Here is a 10,160-nt window from a genome sequence, read left to right as displayed (position 1 = left end):
AATAATACACCCCCCTCAGCCCCCTCACTTGTTCACGTCTTTGCAGGGAGGAGGCTGTGAGCAGGATCGATCCCTGGTTTATCTGTGAGTGATTAGAGAGGTCTGCAGCAGTCCTCACTAATTACACCCAGATAACCAGGGATCCATCCTTCCTTTTTTTCGGCCGGAGCTCAGAACTGTCAGAGCTCCGGCCGAAGGAAGCCAGAGCTGACAGGAGCTGCTCTGCGGTCTGCATTGGACAAAGATGCAGACCAGACCGTGGAGCTTCTCCCGCAAGTCAGGTACGCGGTCTGTGACCGTGTGCCTGACATGTCAGCTGGCTGTGGGCCACATAGTACCGGCTCGCGGGCCGGAGGTGGGCCGCGGACTGGTACTTGGAGACCCAAATTTCCACTCGGCCTCACCTTATTTTTACCCGCCAAATGCAAGCAGGCGAGTGGAAATTTTGAGCCCTGATCTAGAGTATGATGAGACTTTAGTTGTAATTAAAGCGCTTTCTATCAATCAGCTAAATACATTCCAGGTGCATTAAAAGGTGTGCAAAGTCTAAAAGGTGCCCATACACCTTACAACCATCACACGACTTTCATCCTGCGATGGTGTAAGGCAATTAAAAGCTCGTACGATCTTGGACAAGCAGATCATACTTGCGATCATCACATGCCCTCCCCGCTGAGGGGAGGGCTTCTGATGATTCCAATGCTGAGCGGGCAGTGTGCGCTCAGCCCGTTCGGCATTTGTCTTCCGAGCACGCCACTAACCGGACAAAAATCTTACGATATTCGGCGGGTTTTCATGCGTGCTCGGAAGACAAAAGACGTGCGACCATACAGTAGAAACGGTTGCACGCCTTCCATACACCTGCCGATTATTGTAAGATCGCGGGATCACCCCCGATTATCTTAAGGCTTTCTTAAGAATGTAGCTACAGCCTGAGTAGAAAAGCCTGTCCCCTGCCAGCATGCTGAAGAGAAGGTACCTTGCACTCTGTGTGGAAGCAGTGGTCTCTCTGCAGCGGTCGTAAATGCTACACTGTTGATTCAGCTGTAAAGATGTCCAATCAGCAAATCTCATGCTCCTTGCTGTCTGTAGAGCTGAAGCTGTGGATGGTATCGGACTTCTCCAGAGAGACCATTGCTTTGATACAGAGAGCAAGAGTTCTTCCCTTCAACATGCTGGCAGGGAACAGGATTTTCTACTCAGGCTGTGGCTGCTTTCTAAAGAAAACCAGCTGTAAGAATGTACACACTTTTTGTTTTGATGCAGCTTGGATGTATTTAGCTGGTTTTAATCAAAAGTTCAGGTGGACGTTAAAGAGAAACTAAAGTGAAAAAAAACAAACATTTCATGCCATGTTGTGTCTCTTTTGCAATAAAACAAAGTTAACCGCCTGTTTACATAATTCTTCAGAATGTTCACTGAGCTGTGCATCAGTGACGTGCGGTACCTCTTGCTCCGGGTGAGGCGTTCCCAAGCATCGCCCGCGCCCAACGAAGTCCCTCCCCTGCTGGGTGAAGCCCCGCCCCCAATCTATTGTAAAGGAGGAAGGGAGGAGCCTCCCTGTCCGTCACTTGCTCCTCACTGCTGAGGCTCTGTCCATGACAGGTTGCACAGCGGGGAGGATTTCCCTGCTGTGTAACCTGTTAGATGCCGATCTGAATGGAGAAAAAGCTGTCAGCTTCAGACATGAAGCTGACAACTGTTTCCTCCATAATTCTAGGTGAGGCTCTGCCTCACCTGCCTCCCCTGACCGCACGTCCCTGCTGTGCATGCATGCTTGGTGCCAGAATGAACTCCCGTACACATGAGCATCAGTTACGTCATTCCCCCACTGGCCAATCAATATGTTCGGAGGGCCCAACATCCAGAAAAAGCTGGGGAGAAGAAATCAGCAATGGTGTGGGAGCTTGCAGATATTGCATTTCTGGAACAGAGGTGAGTATCTGCGGACTTTAGCGCTGCTTTATGGAATAGAAAGACGTTATTATGATAGGCAACAGTCTCTAATATATTAATAATGAATCATGCAAACTAGAATCATACAATCATCAACACAACGGAGGGACAGTATATACACCCAGCATACAAGATAACTCATTTATTCTATCTAAAGTGAGGACATCTGGGTTTCAGGCATTGCAGGGTTTTGCACTTCATCATTTTGTATGTCAGTCAAGGTTGATACTTTGTTATTTATACAGTTTCTTCAACTTTTGCATTAAAAAATTTGTTTTAAGGGCTAAATCTCTCGATTGGGATATCAATTCACACTTGGTTAATGTGCCTGACTTCCCTGACGAAAAGCCTTAGCACCTTGAAACAGCATTGGCGATGGTTAATAGAAAAATTGTCAACCCCATGGGCACAAAACAAACGCTCCACTGTCTATAATGAGACTATAGAGCTGTTAATGCATTCTCTATTAATCAAATTATATTTAAAAGCCACCCACTTCCCATTTTCTTCTATCTTAGGAGAGCAGGTAGTATATAGCTCAATACCAAACACTTAGATTTCCTACATTCCCTTTCCTCACACTTAAAGTCTCATCATACCCTGAACAGTTTGGGACTAGTGATAACTGAACCAGGATAGATACAGTAGATAGATAGATAGATAGATAGATAGATAGATAGAAAGATAGATAATAGGATTGAGAGATAGATAGATAATGGCAGTGACGTGCCGTGCCTTCTGTGCTGGGTGAGGCATCCCCCAGCCTGCCGAAGCTCCGTCCAAGCTCTGCCCCATCCAAGCTCCGCCTCCAAGACCTTCCCCCAGCTGGGTAACCAAGTTGTGTGCGGAGGAGGAAGGGAGGAGACAGGGAGGAGCCTCCCTGTCCCTCACTTGCTCGTCACTGCTGAGGCATTGAGCGATGGCCTCAGTGGGGTTTTTTTACTTTTTTTTTGATTGGACAGCTTGGACCAATGGCGCTTTGCCATTGGTCCAAGCCGTGCACAGAGCACACGCCTCTAACACAGAGTAGAGGCTGTGACAGCTCTTGCTTCACTATGTTAGGTTACACAGGCAGTAGGGAGAAGCCCGCTGCTGTGTAACCTAACTTAGCTGTCAAAATCCGGATGCAGAGCCACCTGTAATTAACAGGCAGCACTAAGTCCATGACAGGTTACACAGCGGGGAGGATTTCGAAGGTTCGAAGTACTGAATATTACACAGTGCTATGAGACACTGTGTGTAACAGAGAGGTATGAGACACTGTGTGTAATAAGGTGGCATAAGGCACCACTTGAAAGCTTGTAACAGAGAGGTATAACGCACTGAGGCCTAATTATATCAGGGAGAGAAGGAGATCCCACTATGTGCTCTCTACCAGAAATATTAATATATACACCGTGAACCGAAATAGCGAGTTCTTCTCTGGAAGAGAATGAAATTACAGGTTTAGAACGAGGAGTGGTGTATATGTATATACAGTGTGTATATATATATTATATATATATATATATTGTATACAGTGCCTCTGCAATATAGCAGAAAATGTGTATAGTAGAGATATGCGCACAAACAATAAGAAAATGAACCATCAGTATCAATGGGCAGAGCGGTCACAGCAGCAGAATGTAACCCCAGTAGATAAAAGTGTGTACAAAATATATACAATGGGTCAGCAATCAAGGCATAGCGATAGGCTTACAGTAACAACAAGGGAGTCATACATAAATGAAACATAACAATCATCAAATACAAACGCTGCCGATCTGCTCTGATGAACAAACAAGAGTTCTAAATGAAAGCCGAGGACAGCAGAGGAGGCCAGTTATGTCCAACAAACCCTTTAGTGCCATAAATAATAGGACTCCAGCCAAGGAGGCGGGTGAACATAATTCATTTTTGAATCTTTTATCTGTTTCTTTACTTCTGCATCTTCTGCTCTTTTATTACAATTGTTTATCTCTTTCTACAAGTTTGCACATTCTGCTGCCTTCCTTTTGCAACATGTGCTGTCATCTTTTTCTGTTATGTTCTCCATTATCTGCTGTGACCTACAGCTGTACCCTGTTCTCACTGATGCTCATTCATCACTTCAGTGCTGGACACACAGGTGTGTATTTTTCCGATCGATCTGTGTGCTTAAACTGGGACTATGCAAAATGTTAAAAAAATTTGATATATGATGCAGTCTGACGGTAGCATTAACACAGCTTTTGTTTTTCTGAGTCTCCTCTGTAACATTGGTTTATCATCCATTAGTCCTGCAGGAAGATCCATTATTTCTTCACCCAACTTAATAAGGTGACAACACTGTTCTTCCTGCAGTACAATTGTGCAACAGTGTTGTCACCCTGTAGCCCAGGACAGGCTAAAGGTAATTATACATGTTACAATCTGACGGTACAATTAACTTTAGATTTACCAAAACAATGTAATATAAAGCTCTACGTAAGGCCTATTCCCACCCAATTTGTTTTGATGCGTTTAATGCACAAAAAATAGTGGTTTTCAATGGTGTAGTTCACACAAGTGCATTGTGTTGCATTTTGACAAAATAGAGCTGGCTGCCTTTTTTCACAACACAATGCATAAACACATCTCTTATGACAGTATTTAATAGAACGATGGTACCTCCTAAAAAGGAAAAAAAAAGGGTTAAAAGGTTAACTTTCATCATTGATGTCAACTTGCTGCATCAATGAGATCCAGTGAGGTCAACCTTCTGCATCATTGTGGGCCAGTAAAGTCAACTCACTCACTGCATCACTGAGGTCCAGTGAGGTCAACTCCCTTTATCACTGAGGTCCTGTGAAGTCAACTATCTGCATCATTGAGAGCCTAGAAAGTCAACTCTCTGCATCACTGAGGTCCAGTGAGGTCAAATTTCTCCATCACTGGGGTCCAGTAAGGTAAACTTTCTGCGTAATTTAGATCCAGTGAATATAACTTTCTGCATCATTGAGAACCTAGAGAGTCAACTCCCTGCATCTTTGAGGTCCAGTGAGGTCAACTTTCTTTGTCACTGAGGTTCAGTGAAGTCAACTCTCTGCATCACTGAGGTCCAGTGAAGTCAACTCACTGCATCACTGAGGTCCAGTGAGGTCAACTACCTTTATCACTGAGGTTCAGTGAAGTCAACTCTGCATCACTGAGGTCCAGTGAAGTCAAATCTCTGCATCATTGAGAGCTTAGTAAAGTCAACCCTCTGCATCACTGAGGTCCAGTGAGGTCAACTCCCTTTATCACTGTGGTCCAGTCAACGCCCTTTATCACTGTGGTCCAGTGAGGTCAACTTTCTGCATCATTGAGGTCCAGTGAGGTCAACTTTCTCCATCACTGGTGTCCAGTAAGGTCAACTTTCTGCATCATTGAGATCCAGTGAATTCAACTTTCTGCATCATTGAGAGCTTAGAGAGTCAACTCTCTGCATCCCTGAGGTTCAGTGAAGTCAACTCTCTGCATCTTTGAGGTCCAGTGAGGTCAACTCCCTTTATCACTGAGAGCCTTGAAAGTCAACTTTCTGCATCATTGAGGTCCATCTAGCTCAGAGAAGAGTCAAAGAAGACCCAGTGGCATCACCCTGAAGACACCTGGAAAAGGTAACTATAAAAAAAACAAAATGTAAGTAAGAGACAAACAAATTAAAGCCCAACTTACCATTTTAAAGTTAATTTTTTTCTGGGGAAAAAAAAAGAAAGGTAAACAGTACAAATACAAGCTGACCATTATATGCACCCCCTGCCAATGTTTTATGGCCACTTTTACTGGACAGCTTGGCCTGTTAAAATAAGTGGAAAAATACCAGGTCTACTGGCAGGATCATCTGGTAGTAAATGTATTCTACAGAGGAGACTCAAAAAGCAAATGCTACTGACAGGCTGCATCAAATATGCCAATTTTTAAAATGTTCCCCTTTCCATGTCCAGTTCAATTTTCAATCGATTAATTTGTGTTTGCAATGAATAACTCACACACACAGTGTTTCACTCTTCTCGGGAATTCAACGGCCTGAAAAACATGCAAGTGCTGGTTTTTGGAAAAGTAAAATGATAAATCATCATATTAATCATTGTATCAAACAGTTGCATGTAGAGTGAATCTCTCTCAGATGTCGCCCCGGTGTGGGTGCCTGTCTCCTCAGGCCAGACAGGCCTGGACTCACTGCTTCTGCAGCAATCTGTCTCCAGAGGAGGAGCCATGACTGACTGCAGAGTACTCTCATTTGTGGGTAACCCCTATCTGTCTCCAATCAGTCTCCTATCTTGGGATATCGGTTCTGATTAGGGCTAGGTTCAGATCTGCCCCTTGTATCTATTTGAGAGGGGAATCAGAGCGTATTTATCATACTTTTTGCACTGTTTATTGGCTATATAGGTTATTGTAACACTGAGACAGTGTGTGGATAATACCTAGGTCTTTACCACCTTTTTGTTCTTGTTTTTCTTTATGATTAGGATATGAAAATTATTATTTTCCCCTGTTCACTGCATCAAGTTTGCACATAGAATACCGTTGACCTATCGGTCACTCACACACGGTTTGCGACTAAGTTCCTTTGATATATTGTCCCAGCAACAGAGTGTCTCTGGGCTCGCTACAGTGATTGAGCCCGGCATTTTTGTTACACAAACACTTGATATACCATGCTGGTTTTGTTAATTTTATAATTTATAATTGATTTGACAATTTATTACTTATTCAGCACATGCCGAGATAGTGTTTTCCGGCATTTACACAGAGTTCATGGTTTCCTTTGAACTGAGAGATTGTACCTTTACACTTTGAGAATCCACATTCACTTAGACCGAGCGCAACTTACTTGCTTCACTATAGGCTCAGATCTGAGCGATCCTGGGGATCGCGCAATCGTGTGTGGGTGCACACAGCAGTTGCCGTGTGGCCCCATTGATTTCAATGGGGTTACATCCACACGGCAATCGCTACAAAAAGGCACACATAGTTACATAGTTACATAGTATTTGAGGTTGAAAAAAGACACAAGTCCATCAAGTTCAACCTTTGTGTGTGTGTGTGTGTTTGTTTGTTATGCGTGCGTGTATGAGTGTGTGCGTGTGCATAAGAGTCCCTGTGTGGTCTAGTATTTAAGTGTACCTGTACCTCTGTATGTTACGGTCTCTTGGGATGGTGTCTAATTGATTTTTGAAGGATTCAATACTTTCTGCTGATACCACTGCTTGCTGCAGAGAGTTCCAAAATGTAACCACTCTAACTGAAAAGAATCCCCTACGCCCTTTGTGGATAAATCTTTTCTCCACCAATTTTAGGTGGTGACCTCTAGTCCTTGTTATGGAGTTTACAGTAAACAGTTTAGTGATGATGTTGCCATCACCACTAAACATTTTGTACATTAAAATCATCTCCCCTCTTAATCTCCTCACTTCCTGTGTGAACAAGTTTACATTTAGTAACCTTGTCTCATAGCTTTGTCCCTTAATTATTTGTGTTGCTCTTCTCTAGACATTCTCCAGCTCCAGGACATCCTTTCTGTGGATTGGTGACCAAAACTGAACTGCATGCTCCAGATGAGGCCGAACCAGTGATCTGTAAAGTGGCAAAATTATTGCTTTATCTCTACAGAACATTCCCTTTTTAATACAAAACAGTACTCTGCTCGCTTTGTTTGCCACAGCCTGGCATTGCAAGCTATTGTTCAGTCTGCGGTCAATTATGACCCCCACATTTGTTTCCATTTCTGAGTTCCCTAGTGGAGTTCCCATTAATGTGTAATCCGCTTGCCTGTTTCTAACCCCAAAGTGCATTACTTTACATTTTTCAACATAAAACCTCATCTGCCATATAGTTGCCCACTCCCCTATTTTATCTAGGTCCTCCTTTAATGTTACAGTGTCCCGAGTCTATTACCCTCCCAATTTTAGTATCATCAGCAAACACAGAAACCTGGCTATTGATGCCCTCCCCAATATCGTTAATAAACAGGTTAAACAGTATTGGGCCTAACACAGAACCCTGAGGCACACCACTCTCAACCTTAGACCAATGTGAAAAAGAGTAATTTTTCACAATCAAAATTCAATCAAAACTCTCTGGACATGTTCCAGTAGCCAGTTCATGTCATCTATGCCCATCGACGACGTGTGTCTTTTTTAGCCGTGGTGTTCAATTGCACGGGCGGAATCGCGGCAGGAAACCGCACGATCCGCCCGGCGCGACTGGGTTGCCATTAGAAAATAATGGCTACACCAGCATGATAGGCTGTGGTGGGCGACTCCGTGACCACCCAGCAATCCGCATGGTTTTGTGCATGATTGCCGCGCGGTCACGGGTCGCCCAGGTGTGAACATAGCCTAATTCAGGGACCCCTTCACAACCCAAACAGACTCCCCCGATCACAGTACCAGACAGTGCTCTAGGCAATAGATATATAAAATACTTTTTTTTTTTTACCGAATGTGTATGAAACCCAGACTGTTTGCTGCCCTGTGTTCAAGCCTCTATTGTGGAGGAATTGATTTAGATAATCCTCTTAGAGCACATTGTATTATGTCCAGAAGAAAGGAGGGAAGTTCTCGGTGAGCTATTTGTGTCAAGTTATTATTTCCCGGAGATTAGGGAAATATTTGTATCAATAGATCACAATCCCACCATTAAACAAGGCATTGATTACATTTGCAAGATCAGTTGTAACATAGCTGTGTGCTAAATCTCTGGTCACTGGAAGTTGTTAATTAAACATACGCCAAAAGTGGCTGCAGGGTCACACCGAGAGAGTCGGAGCTGGAATGCATTCAAATACACACAGCAGCATTTGATTTAATCAGTGACTAGACAGTAAATCTCCGACAGCTAAGGGTGGGGAGGTGACCTGTAAGTGTAAGTGAAACTGCTGTAAAGAAAGATCAGGTTCTCTCCCCTGCTAGACAGTAATGTACTGTATGGCAGACCTGGTTAATACTCAGAACTGGATGGAGAGAAATACAAATTATTTGTCAGGTAAAACAGCTAATGTATATGTATTTCATCTATGTTTCTAGCAGTTTTCCTGGAGTTCTGCTTCCTCTCTCTCTGTGTCATTGAGGTCAGATTAGGTCAACTGCATCATTGAGAGCTACTTAGGGCAACTCTCTGCATCACTGAGGTCCAGGGAAGTTCACTCTCTGCATCATGGAGGTGTAGTGAAGTCAACTTTCTGCATTATTGAGGGCCAGTGAGGTCAATTCCCTGCATCACTTAGGTTGAGTGAAGTCAACTCTCTGCATTACTGAGGTCCCCAGGGAAGTCAAATCTCTGGATCATGGAGAGGTTAATTCCCTGCATCACTTAGGTTGAGTTAACTCAACTCTCTGCATTACTGAGGTCCAGTGAGATCAACTCTCTGCATTACTGAGATCCAGTGAAGTCAACGCTCTGCATCATGGAGGTGCAGTGAAGTCAACTCTCTGCTTTAATGGGGGCCAATGAGGTCAACTTTCTGTAGCATTGAAGTCCAGTGAGGTAAATTGCTTTCATCATTGAGGTTGAGTGAACTAAACTCTCTGCATCATGGAGGTCCAGCAAGGTCAACTCACGACATCATTGAGGTCCAGTGAAGACAACCCTCTGCCTCATTGAGGTCCAGTGAGGTCAACTCCCTGCATCACTGAGCTCCAGTGAAGAGAACCCTCTGCCTCATTGAGGTCCTGGGAGGTCAACTCACGGCATCATTGAGGTCCACCCAGCTCAGAGAAGAAGCAAAGAGAACCCTGCAGCATTACTCCTGCCATGTGAGAAATACAGGGGCTGCCATTGTTGTTGCTGAAAAGTAAAATAAAACCTTTTACAGTAATACCTTGGTTTACCAGCATAATTCGTTCCGGAAGCATGCTTGTAATCCAAAGCGCTTGTATATCAAAGCGAATTTCCCCATAGGAAATAATGGAAATTCAGATGATTCGTTCCACAACCCAAAAATATTTATATAAAAATGAATACAATACAGTAATATAATATAATACTGTACACCATATAAAGACAAATAAACCAATTTCCGGTTACCTTCGTGGCTGGGGTGAGGGGGACAAGAGAGAGGAGGATTATTGTGTAGGACGACTTTCACTATCACTAACGGAATCACTGCTATCTCTTGGCTCAATGGAATCTTTTTCATTTCGTGAAACCTTAACAAGGAATCTATCCAATGTGACATTGCATTGTCATTAAACAGACTCAGCGCTCGCACTGCTACAGCC

Source organism: Nanorana parkeri, unplaced genomic scaffold, assembly GCF_000935625.1.
Source record: "Nanorana parkeri isolate BGI_ZX_2015 unplaced genomic scaffold, ASM93562v1 scaffold397, whole genome shotgun sequence".
Lineage (NCBI taxonomy): Eukaryota > Metazoa > Chordata > Amphibia > Anura > Dicroglossidae > Nanorana > Nanorana parkeri.
Note: the sequence above shows the minus strand (reverse complement) of the source record.